Source organism: Narcine bancroftii, chromosome 3 (assembly GCF_036971445.1).
Source record: "Narcine bancroftii isolate sNarBan1 chromosome 3, sNarBan1.hap1, whole genome shotgun sequence".
NCBI classification, from domain to species: Eukaryota; Metazoa; Chordata; class Chondrichthyes; order Torpediniformes; family Narcinidae; genus Narcine; species Narcine bancroftii.
In genome coordinates this window covers 44,826,023-44,848,013 of record NC_091471.1, presented here as the reverse complement: position 1 = coordinate 44,848,013, position 21,991 = coordinate 44,826,023, and positions in this window count along the sequence as shown.

The following is a 21,991-nucleotide window of genomic DNA, read 5'->3' as shown; positions in this document are numbered from 1 at the left end:
AAAACAAAATGCTTATGTATGTGCCAAACATGATTTTACTTCAAATAATCAATCAATGTATAAACTTTACAGTAATGCTAAATCATTAAAAATACATTTAAAGTTCTGAGATGTGATATGTGGAATATATGGCTAGATTCCTATAGTATTTATCGTCTGTAATAATTATGACATATCCATTTCAATAATACTTTCATGATGGGCCCTAGAAGTTTAGCTTAAACTAAATATGAAAATATAACATAATTTTAAAATCTATTATCTAAATTAAAAGATAACTTGCACTGCACAAGCGTATACAATAAGTATGCCTGCAAAAGAGAATTGTACCCTTGAATCATCACCTTCAGGTCAAGAAGGGAAATGGCATTTGAACTTGTTTATATCTTATTGACATACACTGCACAGTATATCATTTTGCAAAATTGCACATTGTCCTGTTTGTTTTCTGAATTTTGCAATTAGGTGCTGAGGTGTCGGGAGTGGTTGCGTGGGAGTGCGTCTGAATCCAAATGCGTGTTTCCATTCTTAATCCAACAGTTTCTGCATAAAATTCCAGCTAACATTTCATCAGCGTCTGGAAGCAGCACAGATAAGATAGTAAAACAAAGATGTGACTGTTTTCTTGGGAGAATGTTTAGAGTGTCTTTTTTTATACGTTTTCTTCTTCCCAATATTCATCCTTCAACCAACATCACAAAAATAAATGATCCGATCAAGAATGCTTCTCTTGAAATCCGCTGTGTTCATTTTGGCTGCTATTTCCTCCTTTGCCACTGCAATTGCACTTCCAAAGTAGTTCATTACCTGTAAAGTGCTTTATGAAGGGTGAGATTGTGAAAGGACTCTTTTTCTTTGGCTTGGCTTCGCGGACAAAGATTTATGGAGGGGGTAAATGTCCACGTCAGCTGCAGGCTCGTTTGTGGCTGACAAGTCCGATGCGGGACAGGCAGACACGGTTGCAGCGGTTGCAGGGGAAAATTGGTTGGTTGGGGTTGGGTGTTGGGTTTTTCCTCCTTTGCCTTTTGTCAGTGAGGTCTGTAAGGGGGGGAAAAAGCACTGCATCTCCTACTGTGCAACACCCCTCCAGCATTCCAACTACACAATCGCTTGGATTATTTTATCTTATTCCTTTTCTTGCCTCAAATTTATAAAGGCACGGAAAGGAACATATTGGATCCATGTCAGCTCACTCAGAGTAATCCCATTTGTTTCCCACCTCCCGCCCCCACCACCCCCCCCCCCACCGTGCTTACTTCTCAGTATTCCTGCCACATATTTCTCTCACGTATACCCATCAATTCCCCTTTTGACTCTTTGTGCCCTTAGCCTTCACAAAGGGGTACAGAATTCAATTAAACAACCAGAACATCTGTGGGATCTATGGGATCAGCTGAAGTGGTGAATGTGGACTCAATTTTAACATTTAAGAAAAAATTGGACAGGTACATGGATCAGGAGGGATATGAAGGTGCAGATCAGTGGGATGAGACAGACTACACAGAGATGAAGGGCTGAAGAGTCTGTTTTTTTATACTGCAATTTTCTAAGGTTCCATGGTTCCATTTGAGTGGAAACGGAGTACCCAGAGGAAGCACACGTACTTCTGAGAGGAAGTTCAAATTTTTCACAGGCAGCACTGAAGGTCAGATTCCTGGAGCTGTGAGTCAGCAGGACCTACTACCACCCTATAATGTGCTCGTGTCAGACAAGACGTTACCCTCCTTCAGCTGTTAAGTCATTGTGAGCCTGGAACTCTATAACGTACATACATTATGTGTGGCCTCCTATTACTACTGGAGTCTCAAATGCAACCGTGTAGGTTTAAAAACAAAATTGTTCAAGAGAAGGGCTCAGGGCCGAAACGTCGGTAATATATCGTTTACTTCCTATGGACGCTGTGAGATCAGCTGAGTTCTTCCAGAATTTCTGTGTGCTTTTACCACAATCACAGTATTTTCAGACTTTCATGTTTCGCTCCATGTTGTTTTGTAAGTCAATGCCAATTATTCTGAGATATCTGCTGATAGGATTCAAGAGCAAGGTTAAGATTTGTTAATAAAACAGAAAGAAGATTCTGTAAATGCTCAACAGATCAGGGAACATCTGCAGAAGATGAACAAAAATTTTATGTGCTTTACGATTATTTTTGAGACTTGATCAAATCTATGATGCAAAATGGTTATTATTCAGCAGAAAAATAAATGCATGGTAAGCAGTGGAAATTCCATATATGAACTTTGAACTTATTGGGCAAGGCAGGCAACAAATTCCAAGCCTCTCATCCCATGACTTTTCATTCATTGCACTGATTGGTGGGCAGAAAATGAATTTGAATCGCAAAATTACAGAATTTATCAGTGACTTAAAATATGAAAGGGTTAATCTGGCTTTCATTCACATTACTGCAACTTAACTTGTTCAATGCTAAATTATAAATGTCAATGAAAGTGTTCTAAAATATGCTGAAATGTTCTTTAAAGTCGAGTCCAAGCAGAAATAGCATGTTATTGACTTAGTCTGGATTTCTCCATAAAAACATATATCTTCGTGAGTGATTTTGTGGCTTCGGCTAATTCTGAGGGAACATATTCATTGGATTTGTTGAAGGAATATTTAATTAATCTGATTATTGCTCTACATTTCTTCAGATTGACCATTTGAATGAGATGTAGACCTCTATTTATTTCTTCTTTGGCTTGGCTTCGCGGACGAAGATTTATGGAGGGGCTAAATGTCCACGGCAGCTGCAGGCTCGTTTGTGGCTGACAAGTCCGATGCGGGACAGGCAGACACGGTTGCAGCAGTTGCAGGGGAAAATTGGTTGGTTGGGGTTGGGTGTTGGGTTTTTCCTCCTTTGTCTTTTGTCAGTGAGGTGGGCTCTGCGGTCTTCTTCAAAGGAGGTTGCTGCCCGCCGAACTGTGAGGCGCCAAGATGCACGGTTTGAGGCGAGATCAGCCCACTGGCGGTGGTCAATGTGGCAGGCACCAAGAGATTTCTTTAGGCAGTCCTTGTACCTCTTCTTTGGTGCACCTCTGACACGATGCCCAGTGGAGAGCTTGAGAAGGCGATGGTCCTCCAGTCTGGAGACGTGACCTACCCAGCGCAGTTGGATCTTCAACAGCGTGGATTCGATGCTGTTGGCCTCTGCCATCTCGAGTACTTCGATGTTAGGGATGAAGTCGCTCCAATGAATGTTGAGGATGGAGCAGAGACAACGCTGGTAGAAGCGTTCTGGGAGCCGTAGGTGATGCCGTTAGAGGACCCATGATTCGGAGCCGAACAGGAGTGTGGGTATGACAACGGCTCTATATACGCTTATCTTTGTGAGGTTTTTAAAAGGGATTGACAGCTCATAGATGCATGTCCCAACTCAAATTCCTCCTTTCAAGAATTTCAAGGCTCTTACTTTTTTGAACAATTCTGTTTTCTGTTCTCAGGAAAAGGGGTATGGTGACAAGATATTCCAAGAGGAAGGTGTTGACAACTTGTAATGATGTACAGCCATATGGTATGGTCACATAGGCATATCTAGGGTATGGCAGCCAGAGCACATGCCGTGGGTGCCACTTGAAGGGGAGGCACCACTGTCCACACCTTGCCCACCCAATAACAAACTCCCAAGCCAAGCCAAACTCTGATCCTTGCCTTTTGCCTTGTGCTCGTCCCCTGCCAGTCTGACCGCTGATCCTGCCCCTGTTGCCCAAGTAAGCCTGACATCTAACTCCTGAGCCTGAAATGATGCCCATCCGCCTTGCTGATCCTAGCCCCAGCCATCCGTCACACCCACCCTCCCCATCTAACTCCTAATATTTGACCACCTAGGCCTCGCTAATCCTACCTAGCCCTGTCCATTGCCCCCCCAAACCCTGCACAAGAGTCATATAATTTATTCTCTTCAGCAGGAAGGATCTCCCTGCCTACCGATGCCAAGAAATGATCCCCTTGTTAGAAGACACCAACGGGAGATCTCTGGCACTTGGTGGTGCATAGAGTGATGGGAGAACTGCCCTCACAGAATTCCATGCAGTAGAGAAATCCCTCCATGAGGGGTCCATGCATACAGTCCTTTCATTATGTTAAGGCGCACTGGGGAGACATGGGGGCTTTAAAGGAAAAGGCGGCTAGTTCCTTGTTTGCCTGCAGTCTCTGTCTCTTTCTCTCTTGCTTTCTCTCTATATCTCTCCCACCCTACCCTTTCTCTCTCCCCATTTCTCCCTTTGCTCTGTGTCGCACAGATACATCCATCCATCTATTTATTTGTGTTTATATATAAAGGCATATCTATCTCACACGCACGCGTACACAAACATGCACAAACACACATACACACACATATATATATCTATACCCCGTGGATAGTTCTGCATAGTTGAGGATAGCAGGCACTAATGTTACAAAGGACTGTGCGTCTCATTGACTCGCGGCGGGCACTGAGTGTTGGCGGAAGTGGGACACATGGGACTCTGGGAGGGGGAAGGGAGAGTCGCTGACCGGTGTTCGCACATATACACGTGGTTGATGCTTGGTGCGGGGATGCAGGGCTGGAGGACAAGAAGGAGCATTTTGCAGAGAGAAGATGTGGGGAGGACAGGTAGTGAAGGTGAAGTTGATGGCGTGGCGGTGGCAAGGGATGGGGGTGAAGTCAAAGGTTGAAGTAAGTAATATTAGCGGGGAGGGGGGAATGCAATTTCAGTGCTTGCCATAGGTGCTATTTTCCGTAGATACTCCACTGGATGGTCACTAACTTAAACTGTGAAACTGAATTCACATATGGAGAATCAGTAAAATTTAGGCAACGATTAAACTGCTTTCAAGGTCAAGCTTTCTGGCACATGGTACAGGATTTAGAGAATTTAATTATCTCAAATCATCACCGAGATATTTTAAAGCATGACTTCTGGGTTACTATCATCCTCCAAAATCATTGAATTATCTGATATTAATTTGGAGAATGAATCTATTTCAACAGATCAACTTGGTTATCTCTCAACCTGGAAAGATTACAGGAAAGATTCTCAAGAATGATGCTGTGAGTTGGGAGTTTGAATTATAAGGAGAGGCCAGATAGGCCGGGACTTTGCTCCCTGGACCATGGGAGTCTAAGTGAGGACCAAATGCAGATCTATAAAATCATAGGTGCCATATATGAGTAAACAATTTGAGACCTTTTCCCAGAGAATCTAAAACTATAGAGCTTGGATTTTAAATGTGAAGGGAAAGATTTAAAAAGAACCTGAGGTGGTAGGTAGATGGAACTGTCTGCTATAAAAAGTGGTAGAACAGACACTATTGTTATGTTCAAAAGACATTTAGGAGGGTATATGGAAGGATAGGTTTAGAGGGATATGAGTCAAATGTTGGCAATTAGTACTGCCTTGGTTGGCATGGACAAGATGGGCCAAAAGGCCAGTTGCCATGTTGTAGAATTCTAAGACTAATACAGGATTAGTGCAGAATGGTGTTTGAAGGGCAGTATCCACACAGTGGACTAAAATACCTGAATCCATCTGACATGAGTCTATGTCATTAATATCATGCACATTAATTTGCCTGAGCAATAATTTCCAGATGAAATGATGTTCATTGCAAATTTGTACAAGACACATTGGTACACTTTTCACATTAACACTTCTAATATTTCTGTGGCATTGGGCGCCGACTTAATGATGTCATAAATCACCCAATGCCAACCTCCTCCCCTACTTACATCAATTGGGCCGTAAAGATTCCCAACCTTTAACATTCACAGATGAGTTGCAGTCAAATTAGGGCTTCAATGGGGCTACTCCGCTGCTTCTAAAAGTTTTATTGCTTGCAATGGTATGGAAGTTCAGGGCCACAGCCTTCAAAAGCCAGAGGCAGCGTTATCTATTGCTGCTTCATGTCAGCAGAATGCATCACAGCATTTCGCTTCTCCTATCTTAAAACCAAAGTTGATGCCAGATATACTGACAGAAGCTGAGTGGACTTCTGAAGATCCATGGGATTTTGCACCTCCATTATCCCTGCTTGAGTTAACACATTGAGGTCTCTGCTATTTCTGTTTCCACATCCAATCCAATGTGTATCAGGGTGAAGTCAATTGTTAGTCTCTAAATTCCCCCTTTACTTTCCCCCTTTTTCATCCAGCAGCCTCATTTACACATTAAAAAGTTCAGCAACTGTGAATGTTGGACCTTCAAAAAGAAGATGCACCTTAAAACTGTTGCAGCTGGACTCATAATCACGTCAGCAGCCTGAGCAGAAATTTAACAATTTGACAGGTCGAGGTTGCTCCCCACCCCACCCCCTCCTTTTTTCTCCCCATCCCATCAAACCCACCCAGCCCCCATTCCCTGACCATTCTCATTTCCCCCCTCCCCCACCCCCCATCCCGTCTTCTTTGGTTCCATCAGACACTAGAAGAAATGAATGAAAAAAATAAACCCTAAATCAACTGAAGGGTCCTTATTATAATATTTTAATAAGCTTCATGTTTAGTTTTGGCACCCATGACACCATGGCAACAGATGGGTTTCAGGAGTATTTTAGTGTCAAACAACCCACTTTGAAATTGGTTGTGGAGAAGCTTTGATCCCAAAATATGGGTGAAATTATTTCAATTTTGCCATTCAGTTTTCCATTCCAATTATCTTTATTAAATGTAAGATTTAATTTCCCTTTAAATATGCAATGTTTTCATCTTAACAAAACATATAGCCATCTACATAATTTCTTAAGAACATTAAAAAAAACACAATGTAAAATGAAGCCAGAGTAAACTAGACCATCCCTTGAGCTTGTTCCTCCATTCAGATTTGATCAGGTTATTGCTTGCAAAGGTTATTATTTGCACAGACGAGCAATGTGCAAATTGTCTACAGCACTTAGCTAGATTTTTCATTAAACATACATTTAAATGACATGCATTTAACTCCACCCTTCCTCACTTCAAATTCACACATCCCAAAAATACAATGCATTCATGTAATAAAAATATTTACAATTTCTTTTGAGAAAGTATACAGAGGGAATCCTGACCATGGCATTTGAATTGAGGCTTTTACCCCAGGTAATTTCTGTGTCCACATCCAATCCAATGTGTATCAGGGTGAAGCCAATTGTTAGTCTCTAAATTCCCCCTTTACTTTCTCACAGAGATAAGCTTTTCACAATTGTTTCATATTCCTTGACTGCTTGTTCACGTTCTACTGCAATGGATGAAAGAGTCAATTCTAAAAAGAAATTTGTTCAGTTGAACGCTTGCAAATCTTGAAAGAATTCTTGATCATTGCTTCAGAGCTCTTCCACATATCTTTTATTTGTCTCTCTGTAACCACTATAGAAGAAGCATTAAAAAGGACTGAAAAGTCCATCGAACCAGTAAAGTGTCCAGTACCCAATTTAAAATTAAGCTGTATAATAAATAGGTTTATATTTTAAGAAGTTGGAACTATTTTGAAAATAAAAATTCAAGCAACAACAGTTAAAGTGATTCAGTATTGTATTTAATTGTCTTTATTCATTTTCCCTGTACTTTACTGTATATTTGTATTAAATTATTTTAATTTAAAAAGTGAGTCACTGAGAAAATAAGTTGGAGGAGTTACAGAGCACAATGCAATGAATAAACTGAATTAGCACATGTTCCGTCTGGGTTAAGAGTGTTGTGTATTGATGTTCACTTATATCACTGGCACTTGTTATGAAATCTTTGGCAAATTTTCTGCCCCATTTGGCTCCATTCATGTTGATGCAGATCAAATCAATTCTATCTTTCTCTTGCCTTCCACCAAAATAAACGCCAAAATCTTTTATTACAAGGCAGGGCAATCTCGGCTTTGAAACCTCAAGTGTAAGAGCTTGTGTAAAATACAGAGTTATCTACCTTGGGCATTTATATTTTCTTTCTTTCCACAGAGAAAAGCTTGGCCTCAATGCTCAGTGTGTTTAGCAGCCTCCTACAATGGTGTGATTAAAATTAGGAGCACCCGGTGTAAAGATTTGCATGCACAGATCTGTTTCCCATCACTGCATGGTGCCATATGTTACAGCATTCCACAGCGTGGTCCTCAAGTGACACATTGATTCAGATTCTTGGCCTCTACCAAAGATTAGTAATATTGACTTGCCTGTCAAAAATAGCATTCTGGTAATGTTTACACAAATCATTCTTTCAAGAATAATATTCATAAAAATGAGCAAAGTAGATTCGAAACAACATACAAATTAACAATATTTTTTTGCAACGGATTGATCTTTTTTAATGTTTCTCCATAGAAACCTTGTTGCTTGGCAAACTTGCAGTAAAGATGGATTATAATTTGTATGGTATTATACGTCGCACACTTTCATTAAATCAGGGTTCATGTTCCAGAACTAAGAATACTTCATGATAGAAAGAGCATCCGGAAAGCAATGTTCTGTGCCCAAAGATGTCAGAAAAACACCCAACCAAAATCTGATGCCTGAAACAGAGAGGAATTCATTAGTTTACGAGGGAGCTTAATCACTTGTTTAAAGATTCTTGCAAGGAGCTATAAATTTCTACTGAAACATGACTCTGATATTTCAAGCAGCTGTACATATAGTCATTGCCTTTGTCCATGAAAGGGGAGGAGTGGCATTGCTCGTCGGGGAAAATATCACAGCAGTGCTCAGGCAGGATAGATCAGAGGGCTCATCTATTGGGTGGAGCTGCAGAACAGGAAAGTTATCACAAATCTTCTCCACGATTAGTAGAAGATTTCAATTTTCTACATATTGTCTGGGACTCCCATACTATAAAAGGGCTGGATGGCTTGCAATTTGTAAAATGTGGTCAGGAAAGTTTTCTAAATCAATATCTAGAGGCACCAACTTGAGAGAATGCAATACTGGATCTCCTCTTAGGGAATGAGACGGGAGAGGTGACACAAATATATGTCGAAGAAAACATTTTGGGTCCAGTAATCATTATGCCATTAGTTTCAAGTTAATTATGGAGAAGGATATGGTTCCACATCAAATTTTATAGAGAATTTAAGGTCCTTTTAATACCCTTTCTTATGAAGGTGGTAGACCAGGTGGCAGAAACACATAGTCTCCCAGAGTCTTTTTTGACAGCAATTATTACGGTGATCTTCCAAAAAAGATAGGATCCATTAAAACCCACATGCAGATTTTTAAATTAGAGCAAAAATGTTGACCAATAGGTTAGCTAAATATTTGCTGAAATTAACGAATCTGGATCAGGCTAGCTTCATTCAAAAAAGGCAAACTTCAGATAACATAGCTAGATTGCTTAATATAATACATCTAGCACAGTCGGTGATGGACCCAGGGATTGCTGGATGTGGAAAAGGCTTTCAATAGATTGGAATGGGATTTCCTGTTTAAAGTACTGGTGTAGCCGCACGCTACTTGAATGAAGGCACAGTGTTGTCAGGTTAAGCTCTGTGTTTTATTGGAGGCTCAGGCCCAAATTTTATACTCGCACCACTCCCACCATTTCCCCCCTTACTGTCTTCACAACCTGTATAACAAAAGCGGGTTTCCCACGCGTGGGTACTTTCCTGCATAAAAATTCCCTTCTTCCCCACATGCTGTTGCTGTGTGTTGGCTGAGAAGCAAGGCCAGCGTCATTTTGGGGTCACTGGCCTTTAAACTGCCCTTGTTGTTTGCCCACCAGTTTGCTTGCTGAGGCCAGTGCCGCTGCGTGGGTTGCTGGCCTTTGGATGCGCTTGCTGCCTGGAACGCTGGCTCGATCACCACAGCAGCGGGCTGCCACACTGTAAAAATTTGGTTTGGGACAAATATTTATAAATTGGGTGAGAAACCCTAAGCCAAAATTGTCACAAATGGACAAATATCTCCAGTGTTCCCACTGAGTAGATCTAATAAACAAGGCTGTTCTTTGTTCCAGGTCTGTTTATATTAGCCATAGAAACACTGGTGGAAACTATTCAATGGGATCCAAGCATAAAGGGGTATAAGGTGGGTCAGGTGGAACACAAAATCAATCTATTTGCCGATGATGTGTTAATATATTTGAAAGATCTTGAGAGTTCGTTGGCCAGACTTAGGACCACACTGGTCTCAGGATTTAAAATAAATTTGAAAAAAAGTGAAATTATGCCTTTGACTAATAGAGATTTGAAACCATATCAATGATGAAGCCAATTTAAGTGGCAACAAGTGGTATCAAATATTTAAGAGTAAGAGTGGAAAAAGATTTAATCTCCCCTTGCTCCAGAAGATAGGGGAGAACTTGACTAGATGGAAAGCTCTGCCCATAACATTACTGGGCAGAGTAAATTGTATCAAAATGAAAGTAATACCAAGACTGCAATATCTTTTCCAAACGCTGCCCATTCCATTGCCCAATACCTCTTTAAGATGCTCAATTAACATATCAGAAATTTTATTGAGGAATGGGAATGTAGCTAGAGTCTCCATGGACAAATTAACATGGGAATATAAATTAGGGGGTCTAAAAATAACAGATTTCCATATAACCATATAACCATTATAAGTGCAGAGACAGGCCATGTCAGCCCTTCGAGTTCACACCAGTTCACTTGAACAACTCCACTAGCTCAACCCTCCCACTCTCCACCCATAATCCTCCAACCCCCCTCACCTCCATGTACACATCCAACCTTCTCTTAAATGAGAGTAGGGACTCTGCCACAACTATCTCATTCAGGAGATCATTCCATTCTGCCACCACTTGCTGAGTGAAAAAGCATCCTCTAATATTTCTCCTAAAGTTTTGTCCCCTTATCTTTAACTCATGCCATCTTATTCCATCCTCCCCTGCCCTCAGGGGAAAGAGTCTGTTTATGTCTAGTCTATCTATTCCTTTCATAATTTTAAATACCTCTATCAAGTCCCCTCTCAGCCGTGTACATTCCAATGAATAAAGTCGCAGGCTCCTTAATCTCTCCCTGCAATCCAGATGCTGTAAGCCAGGCAACATCCTTGTAAACCTTCTCTGCACCCTCTCCACCTTATTTATATCCTTTCTATAATTTGGAAACCAGAAACGAACACAGTATTCCAAACCTGGCCTCACCAATGCCTTAAACAGCCACAGCAACACTTCTCAGCTCCTATACTCTATACTATGATTTATGAAGGCCAGCATACCATATGCCTTTTTAACCACCCTGTCTACATGGGAATCCACCTTCAGTGAACTCTGTACCATAACCTCCAGGTCCCTCTGCTCCTCCGCATGCCTCAATGCCCTCCCCTTAACTGGATATGTCCTGTTCTGGTTATTTTTACCGAAATGCAGCACCTCGCACTTGTCTACATTGAATTCCATCTGCCATCTTTCAGCCCACTCTTCCAAACAAACCAATCCAAGAAAACCTTCCTCACTATCCACCACTCCTCCTGTTTTCGTATCATCCGCATATTTGCTTACCCAGTTAACCTGCTCTAAATCATTAATATAAATGATAAACAACAAGGGACCCAGCATCGATCCCTGAGGTACCCCGCTTATCACAGGCTTCCAACCTGAAAGACAGTTGTCCACCATGACTCTCTGCTGTCTATCTTCTAGCCACCTCTGAACCCATGTCACAATCTCTCTACTAATTCCGAGTGACTGAACCTTCCTTATTAACCTTTCATGCGGAACCTTATCAAAAGCCTTATTAAAATCCAAATAGATCACATCAACTGCCCTACCTTCATCCACTTTTTTATCACCTCCTCAAAAAACTCAACAAGGTTCATCAAACATGACTTTCACCTTACAAACCCATGCTGGGTGCCCCTAATCAATCCCTGCCTATCCAGATATGCGTATATACTATCTCAAAGAATACCCTCCATAACCTTCCCCACCACCAAAGTCAAACTTACTAGCCGATAATTACTTGGCCTACACCTAATGCCTTTATTAAAGAATGAAACTACTTTCGCAACGCTCCAGTTCCGCGGTACCACACCTTCCTCCAGTGATCTTTGAAAAATCACTGTCAGTGCCCCCGCTATATGCTCCCTAACCTCCCTTAAAGTCCTGGGAAAAATCCCATCAGGACCAGGAGACTTATCCACCTTTATTGACCCTAGAAGCTCCAAAGCCCTCGCTTTACTAATCCCTATCCTCTCCATAAAATCCTTTCGCCTCTCTTATCTCATATAGCCTAATGTATATTTCAAAAAGTATTATTGGGCTTCTCAGGTGAAAGTTATCACCTCACTGTTTAAGGGAGGAAGCCCCCTTCCTGGGCATAAATTGGACTACACTCGATAGGGGAAAGGACAGCAGGAGAATTTATATATAGATGGAACACCAAATTAATTTCCAAAAGGACAAATAACCCCATATTAAAACATATATACCAAATATCGCAAAAAAAACATCAATCCATTGGGATGGGACTGTCTCCTAATGCATCCTTGATGCAGATCAATTTAAAACCCATGACACTGGACATCAAAATCCTGGACACCTGGTGCCAGAAAAGGATCATGCATTATGGTCAAGGACAACAAATGTCATTCGAGCAATTAAATTTGTGTTATCTAATAGAACATTCTTCTGCTTCCAACAAATGAGATCTTTCTTAAAAGAAAAATTAGGACAAAAATGATTCGGCCAGAGTGTAGCACCATGGAAATTCTAATTCAACAGGGGAATGTATTTAAATTTATTTCTCGAATGGATTTCCTACTCCAGAGTGAGGACCTGAAACCAGAATTACACCAGTTGAGGGAAAAATAAGAGTGGGACTTGGGTACAACAATTATTGAAAATTGGCTGAAGTAATTGTGTCTGCACAGCTTGACAAGGATTGTCAATGCTAGATTCATGCTGGAGCAGTACAATTTTCTGAATCAGTTGTACTCTACACCACAAAAATTACATAAATCAAAATCAGAAATATGTGTTTCAGATGCTGTGGAACCTTTATCCACTCCACCTAGCTATGTACGAAGGTGAGATCCTTCTGGGTAGACCTGGGGGACATCTCAAAAAATTGCAAAAGCGGAGTTTCCACAAGACCCAGAATTGTTCCTTCTGGGAGATATTAGTGAAGTACAGTTTAGATTATCCAGAGATCAAATTCAATTTGTGAAGATTGTTTTGTTGGTAGCCAGGAAGTATATAGTGGTTGCATGGAAGCCCAACTCTAAACTGAGTATTACACAATGGAGTAAGGAAATGCAAAGTTGCATTCCCCTGGAGAAGATTAATTATAACTTGAGAAAGAAGTATGATCTATACCCCATCCCCTTTAAGATAAAGAATCAAGATACAAACTATCCTGACAGATAAATAAAGAGACTGAATCAAGGTTGTGCTTCAGATGACGTGTTTTAATTTTTGGTTTTTAGTTTTATATTTTTTCCTTTCCATTTTATGGTTTGTGTAATATCTGGGGAAGGGGGAAATACTTTATTCTTAGAATATATATATGGATATTATAGTGTGTAATAAGAAGATGTCTTATATTGTTTCTATTATATTTAATTGAGTCTTTTAAAATAAAATATTCAAAAAAAATTATGGAGAAGGATAGGTTTGGGCCTTGGATTGAGATGCTAAATTGGAGAAAGGCCAATTTTGAGAAAATGAGAAAGAATCTTGAATACATAGTTGTTATCCAGCAAGGATAACAATACGGAGTATTGAATTCAAGAGTAGGGAGGTTATGATGAGATTGTACAAGGCATTGGTGAGGCCAAATTTGGAGTTCTGTGTACAGTTTTGGTCACCAAATTATAGGAAAGATATAAACAAAATAGAGAGAGTGCAGAGAAGGTTCACGAGAATGTTGACAGGATTTCAAGGTTTGGGTTACAGGGAAAGGTTATGCAGACTAGAGCTTTTTTCTCTGGAGCGTAGAAGATTGAGGGGGGACTTGATAGAAGTGTTTAAGATTTTAAAAGGGACAGACAGAGTAAATGTGGATAGGCTTTTTCAATTAAGAGTGGGGGTTTAAGAGTGAAGGGGGAAAATTATAAGGGGAATATGAGGGGAAATTTCTTTACGCAAAGGGTGGTAGGGATGTGGAATGAGCTTCCGGCAGATGTGGTTGAGGCAGGATCATTGGTTACATTTAAGGAAAGACTGGATAGTTACATGGAGAGGAGAGGACTGGAGGGGTATGGACCGGGTGCTGGTCAGTGGGACTAGGAGGGTGGGGATTTGTTACGGCATAGACTAGTAGGGCTGAACTGGCCTGTTCTGTGCTGTAAATGGTTATATGGTTATAAGGATGTGGGAGGTAAGTGGAGGACCTTCAAATGTGAAATTTTGAGAATACAGAGTTTGTATGTTCCTGTCAGGATTAAAGGCAAGTTATCAGGCATTGGGAACCTTGGTTTTTGAAGGATATTGGGGATCTATCTTAGAAGAAGAGAGAGGTGTACAGCAGGTATAGGCAACACAGATCAAATGAGGTGCTTGATGAGTATTAAAAAATGCAAGAAAAACTTCAAGAAAGAAATCAGGAAGGCAAAAAAAAGATGAGGTTGCTTTGGCAGACAATGAGTAGGAAAATGCTAAGGGTTTCTACGGGCATATTAAGAGAAAAAAGGGTAGTAAAATCAGAGTGGTCAGCTTTTTATGTAGCCAAAAGAGATGGAGGAGATCTTAAATGTTTTATTTTCATCAGTATTCACTCAGGAAGCAGGCACAGGGTTGCGGGAAGTAAGGAAAACCAGCAGTGAGGACATAGAAACTATACGGATTAAAAAGGAGGAAATGCTTGCTGTCTTAAAGCAAATAAGGGTGAATAAATCCCCAGGGCCTGACAAGATATTCCTTCAGACTTTGAGGGAGGCTAGTGTAGAAATCGCAGGGACTCCGGTAAAATTATTTAAAATGTCCTTAGCCATGGGTGTGGTGCCGGGAGGATTGAAGGTTAGCTTATGTTGATCCATTGTTTAAAAAAAAACCTCAAAATGTAACCCTGGAAATTATCAGCCAGTGAGCCTGACTTCTGAGAAATAGAATATACAAATATTTGGAAAGCCAGAAATTAATTAGGGATAGTCAACCTGTCTTTGTGCGTGGCAGGACGTGTTCAACCAATCTAATAGAGTTTTTCAAGGAGGTTACTAGTAAAGTTGATGAAGGAAAGGCTGTGGTTGGTGTCAACGTGTACTTCAGTAAGGCCTTTGTCAAGATCCCACATGGGAGGTTAGTCAGGAAGATTCAGACGCTTGGTATTCAATGTGACGTAGTAAACTGGATTCAACAATGAATGGATGGGAGAAGCCAAAGAGTAGTGGTGGATGATTGCTTCTCAGACTGGAGGCATGTGATTAGTGGTGTGCCCCAGGGATCAGTGATGGGACCATTGATGTTTGTCATCTATATCGATGATCTGGATGATAATGTGGTAAATTGGATCAGCAAGTTTGCAGATGACACCAAGATCGGCAGCATTGTGTTCAGCAAATAATGTTTTTGATGCTTGCAGAGGGATCTTGACCAGCTGGAAAAATGGGCTAAAAATGGCAGATGGAATTTAATGAAGACAAGTGTGAGGTGTTGCATTTTGGAAGGATAAACCAAGCAAGGACATACATGGTGAATGGTAGGGCACTGAGGAGTGCAGTAGAACAGAGGGATCTGGGAATACAAATACATAATTCCCTGAAAGTGGCATCACAGGCAGATAGGTTTGTAAAGAGAACTTTTGATATATTGGTCTTCATAAATCAGAGTATTGAGTATAGGAGCTGGGATGTTATGGTGAGACTAAATTTGGAGTATTGTGTGCAGTTTTGGTCACTTAACTACAGGAAAAATACCAATAAGATAGAAAGGGAGCAGAGAAGATTTACTAGGATGTTGCCCAGACTTCATGAACTGAGTTACAGGGAAAGGTTAAACAGGTTGGGGCTTTATTCACTGGAGCACAGAATAATGAGGGGAGATTTGATAGAGGTATTTAAAGTTATGAGGGGGACAGAAAGAGTAAATATAAGATAGGCTTTTTCCACTGAGGGTAAATGAGTGAAAGGGGAAAAGTTTAGGCTAGTCATTTAGTGCTAAGCAAACGTGCTAAGCTGTGAATGAAGGAAAAGTTTAGATTAAAAAGAACAAACATAATCTACTTGGGGAAACTGATCATATGATTGTCAAGCAGTTTACAACTATGCAGACTGATTATAGCAACGTGCATACTTCATACATTACTGGGAGATGTAGATGGGCAATTTTTTCACCTTGCCTGAGTTGCCCTGTTTGGATAATAGAATTTTGTGTATTTCCTTCCACTGACCTGCACATCTTTGTTCACTGCTTCATTTGGAACAGATATTAATGCGCTACTTAAATTTCAACCCCTGTGCCTGTCCTTTTTCAGTATATTGGTCTTTTAAACAGTTGTAAGCGACAAATCCTGCAACAACATATTCCAAAGTAAAACATCAAAATCAGGAAAAACTCAACAGGTCAAACAGAGTCCTTTATGTAGCAAACGTAAAAGTACATAACCAATGTTTCATGCTTGAGCCCTTCATCAATGTATGGAAAAATATCAGCAGGCATCCGAGCAAAAGAGTGGGTGTAGTCACAAAGGCAGGAGGTGAAAGGTGGAAAGAAGGATGGTTAGGTGAATAGAAAGGGAAGAAGAACTGGAAAGGAGAAAGGAAGAGGGGAGAGAGGAAGAGGAGAGCAAGTTAGCAGAAACCAGAAAAGTCGATGTTAATGCCATCTGGCTGGAGAGAACGCAGACGTAAAATCAGGTGTTGAACCTCAAATTTGCAGGTCGTCTTGATGGGATAGTATATAAAGCCATGGACAGACATGTAAGTTGGGAGTGTGACACAGAACTGAGGTCTTTGTCACTACTTAGGACTAAGTGAAGGTGCTTAGCGAAGTGATCTCCCAATCTGCGCCCAGTCTCTCTGATGCAGAGAAAGCCACAAAGGGAGCAAATGATGCAGTAAATCAGTCCTGCAGATGCACAAATGAAGAGTTGTTTCACTTTAAAGGCCTGTTTATGGCTCCGGACTGTGGTGTGGGAGGAAGTGTGAACACAAGTCTGGCACCTCCTGCGGCCACAGGGAAGGTACTGGGGGGGATTTATGGGAAGGGATGAATCCAAGAGGGAGTCACAGAGTGTCTGGTAGTGGGATCCTGTTGAAAGTGCCAGAAATTCTGCAGGAGAATGTGTTGGATGCGGAGGCTGATGGAATGATAGGTGAGGATAAGGGGGAATTCTATGTTTGTTGCATCTGGGAGCAGAGGGGCCCAGGGCAGATGAATAGGAAATGGCAGAAATGCAGGTGAAGGCTGGTGGTGGAGGAGAAGCCATTAACATTGATGGAATTAACATTGACTTTCCCAGTTTCTGCTAACCTGTTCCCCCTCCCTCCTTTCCTTCCCCTTTCCAATTCTCCTCCTCTTTTCCCCTCTCTATTCACCTAGCCATCCCTCTTTCCCTTAATCGCTGATGTCCCCCTCCCTCCTTTCTCCACCGATCACCTCCTGCCTTTGCGACCACACCTCTCCTTACTCTTTTGTTTGGATGCCTGCTGACATTTTTCCATACATTGATGGAGGGCTCAAGCCTGAAATGTCAGTTAAGTACTTTTACTTTTCCAATAGTAAGCAACATATTCCATTCAACTTGCAAATGGAAGATGGCAGTTTCTTGAATGTTCATCCTCAATATAGTCATTCAATTGAACCCACCACTAAAATAAGTGTATTGGTGGCATTGTTGTGGTGCGTCCTGCCTTGCCTAACTTTCAAAGGAGCACATATCATAGAATCATGAGTTGTTATTGGATGGACCATTGGATGGACCATTCACCCCATCACGTCTGCATCACATTCTGCAAGGTCATATCAGCCAGTCTATTCCCAGGCTCTTTCCCCATAGTTCTCAAGTATCCATCCAATTCTCTTTTAAGATCCATGATTGAATCTGCTTCCACCAGCCTTTCAGGCATTGAATTCCAAATTCCAACTACTGCTTGCATGATTCATTGTTCATTTGCCAATCACTTTAAATTTGTTGTATCTATTTCCCAATGCGTTGGCAATGGAAAGAGTTTCTCTTTCTTCACTTTGTCTTATGAACACTTCCATCATATCACCTCCTAACTCACGCTACCTCAGGGACAATAATCCTTCTCCAGTCTTCCAAATAACTGCAGTCCTTCATTCTCAAAACCATTCCACCAAATCTTACAGTCTTTTTAAGCACTTACTAAAGTGTAGTGACTACATTTAAAGCTACACCTTACTTGTGGGTGAATCATTACATTTGATATAACCTTTTCTTTACACTCTATCCCTTCATTGTAAAGCCTAGAATCCATTGAATTGTGGGGGTTTTTTAATTGCTAAGTCAGAAAGATAAATAATTGAGTACAATTCATAAAGGATGAAGGAACTTAGAGACCTGGACTATATATGTACCAATCTTTGATGGAAGCTGGATAGGTTGGGAAACCCACAAAAAAAAGCAAGTTTGGGCTCTTGACAATTTATTCATCTGTCTGGGTATTACAAAATGGTTTTCACTGTTTAAGCTGAAAGATCAATCCTCCAATTATGTATTTAGGGGAGGGAATGAAGCTTTCAGGAATAACAACAGGATATAGCGCCACTGATTTTTCACCAGCTCAGATTACTGGAATCAAAATCACAGACGATGCAACTACTCCGTCCCATGCTGCGACTAACCTATCTATTCAAAGACAATCCAACACTTCTTTCATCAAATGGAACTTTTATCTCCAGCTGAGTACTGCAGAACTTTCTGAGAATAATTATATTTTGTTTAAAAAAGCATCCACACGTTTGCCTTTGTCAAGGGATTTGACGTCAATTGTGTTATTAGTGTAAATGGCATTTCCCAGTGGCAATCTGGAAAACATGAGTTAACTGGTCGCGTGGGTGTTTTCAAAGACAGTCGGGGTGTTATTTCACCATGCACTTAACCATTTCCATATTTAGAGAGCAGATGAGAAAATATACTTGTAATGAAACTTCTACATTAGGCTTAAATATTGGGAAAAGATTAAAGTAATCCTCTAATGTAACAAGTTACACACATCTTAAGCACTAAAACTTAATGCAACTATTTGTTGTCATTTCCACATTGTCAATAAAACTTTGTTTTAACATTTTCCAAAACTTAAATACATAGTTGTCATTTTTTTTAATGAATCACATGTTCTTTAACAAAATATTGGATCTAATAAAGGAGGGTGAATCTAAGGACAGAATTTGTCCAAATGGAGTATCTAGCCAAGGACTGAAAACCTTTGAAAATGAATACCAACCAGTGGCGCTCACATCCAAAGTGATGAAGTGTTTTGGAGTTGAAGCATATCAGCTTCTGTCTGAGCAGTGACTTCGATTTGTTCCAATTTGCTTACTGCCGAAACTAGTCTATGGTAGATGCCATCTCCCTGGCCCTAAACAAAGACTTGGAACACCTGGACAGAAAAGAAACATACATCAGGATGTTTTTTAACAACAAGTTTGGCATTCAACACCATCATCTTCTCAAAATTGATCAGCAAACACCAAGACCTCGGTTGCAATACTCCACGGTGTAGATGAATCCTAAATTTCCAAACCTCCCGACACAAATCAGTAAGGACTGGTAAAATCATCTCCTCCATAATGACCATCGGTAACAGAGCACCACAGGGCCATGTGCTTTGCCCCTGTGACTGAGTGGCTTGGCAGGACAACACCACCATCTACAAATTTGTTGATGATACCATGGTAATGGGTTGAATTAAAAGGGCCCAATAAAAGAGAGAGATTAAAAATTTGGCTGAACGGTGCACCGACAACAACAACCTCACACTCAATGTCAGCAAAACCAAGGAGCTTTTTGTGGACTTTAGGAAGGGAAAACCAGACATGTACGATCCAATGATCATTGGGGATCAGAGGTGGAGAGGGTGAACACATTTAAATTCAAGCCGCACTTCTACCCCCCCGCCCCCCGCCCCACCCCGACAAAGCACAACTGATAAAGGCGCCCTGCCCCTTTGAATGTCTCAGTGTCAATTTCAAGGGCCCCCTCCCTTCTACTAATGGAAACATCCTCAATGACCCAATGACCCGGAAACACAAGGGGTTGAAGAAATTTGGGAAGCCCAAAATCCTCCAGTTCTGTGGTGCTTGACCAGGATTACTAGACACCCTGACAGACTTAACTTGTAAATATTTGTAAACTATTAGTTTTTTTTTAATGAAGGGTCTCTGCTTTTCACCCGCAGGCTCAGTTCTGAAGGAAGGGGTAAATGAAATGAACTGCAATTCACTGTCCATGTATTGTTCAGATGGCTGGCTCCTCCCTTGGCTCCACCCTCCCCTACTCCAATATAAACCTTGGTTTTCCCACTTTAAATTAGATTCATCTAAGGACTATTGTGTCTACTGGCCTTTGATTGTAAGCTATTAAAAGCGTGTTTATACTCCTCACTTGTTTCTGAGTGCAATCAGTCACGTAACAGGGTGGTGACCTTTCAGATGTAGCACCAGTAGGTTACTGGCTCCATGACTGATTCTAAGGCTCAACAGGGAATGAGGATGTCAGGCAGTGCGATATTCATCCCATTACTATCGCACTGGGATGCAAGATAGGGACTCATATAGGCATGTTTGTGGCCACAACTGAGACTCCATGATAGTGGGCTATCTTCATAGTGACAAGGTCAAGGATGTCTCTGGACCGGTACAGAAAATTAAGAAAATTGAGGGTTGTGGTCCATAATGGTCCCAATGACATAGGCAGAAAAAGAGAAAAGATCCTAAAATTTTTTTTTAGGGAACTACGTCATAAATTAAGAAGTAGGACTTACAGAGTTATAATTTCTGGATTACTTCCTGTGCTATGTGTGAGCAATAGAAGGCTAGAAATGAGAGGATAGTGCAGACAGGAGAGCTTCAGCTCCATGGTTCATTAGGTTCTCTTCCAATGCAGGTATGAGCTTTACAAGAGGGATGGGTTGCACCTGAACCAGAGGGGAACCAATACAGAGAGACCCCAACTTTCAATATTCCAACTTACAATTTTTCAAAGTTATGATGTCAGAATCTGTAATTTCAATTTAGAGTTCCAATGTTTATCCGTCCTTGCGATGTCCCGATTGCTCAGCAGGAGTGGGGGCTTCAGGCTCCCAGCAGGAACGTGGAGGTTGGGTTGCCAGCAGGAGTGGGTAAGTCAGGCTCCCAGCAGGGACAAGGTAGAATACTACCTGTAATCCCCGACTTATGATCATTTCAATTTATGATGAGAGTCCCAGAACCGAACCCCATCGTAAGTCGAATTCTACCTGTATCCACTCTGGGAGATTCACTAGTGCTTCTCAGGAATGCCTAAGCAAGAGTGGGAAGAGAATGGGAACCACAGCAGGGCATTTGGAAGCCAAAGGGGAGCAATGAATATCTTGGTCAAATAAGATTAAAGAGAATCTAAAGGCATTTTTTTTATACATACAGTAAAACCCCTGATATCCGTCACCTGTGGGGATTGCTAGATGCCAGATAAGTCAATTAAAGGCTGCTTGAGGTTGTGTGTGTGATTGGTGAACTAACAGCAAGGCACACCAATTTTAAACTTCCATACTTCTTACCTATAAATTTTCTGCAATTTTTTTTGCAGGTTGCTTGAAGCTTCTGGGAGTGATTGATGTTTTACTGTCTATTAAAACTGAAAAACCTCACAAAGATAAGCGTATACAGAGCCGTTGTCATACCCACACTCCTGTTCGGCTCCGAATCATGGGTCCTCTACCGGCACCACCTACGGCTCCTAGAACGCTTCCACCAGCGTTGTCTCCGCTCCATCCTCAACATCCATTGGAGCGCTCACACCCCTAACGTCGAGGTACTCGAGATGGCAGAGGTCGACAGCATCGAGTCCACGCTGCTGAAGATCCAGCTGCACTGGATGGGTCACGTCTCCAGAATGGAGGACCATCGCCTTCCCAAGATCGTATTATATGGCGAGCTCTCCACTGGCCACCGTGACAGAGGTGCACCAAAGAAAAGGTACAAGGACTGCCTAAAGAA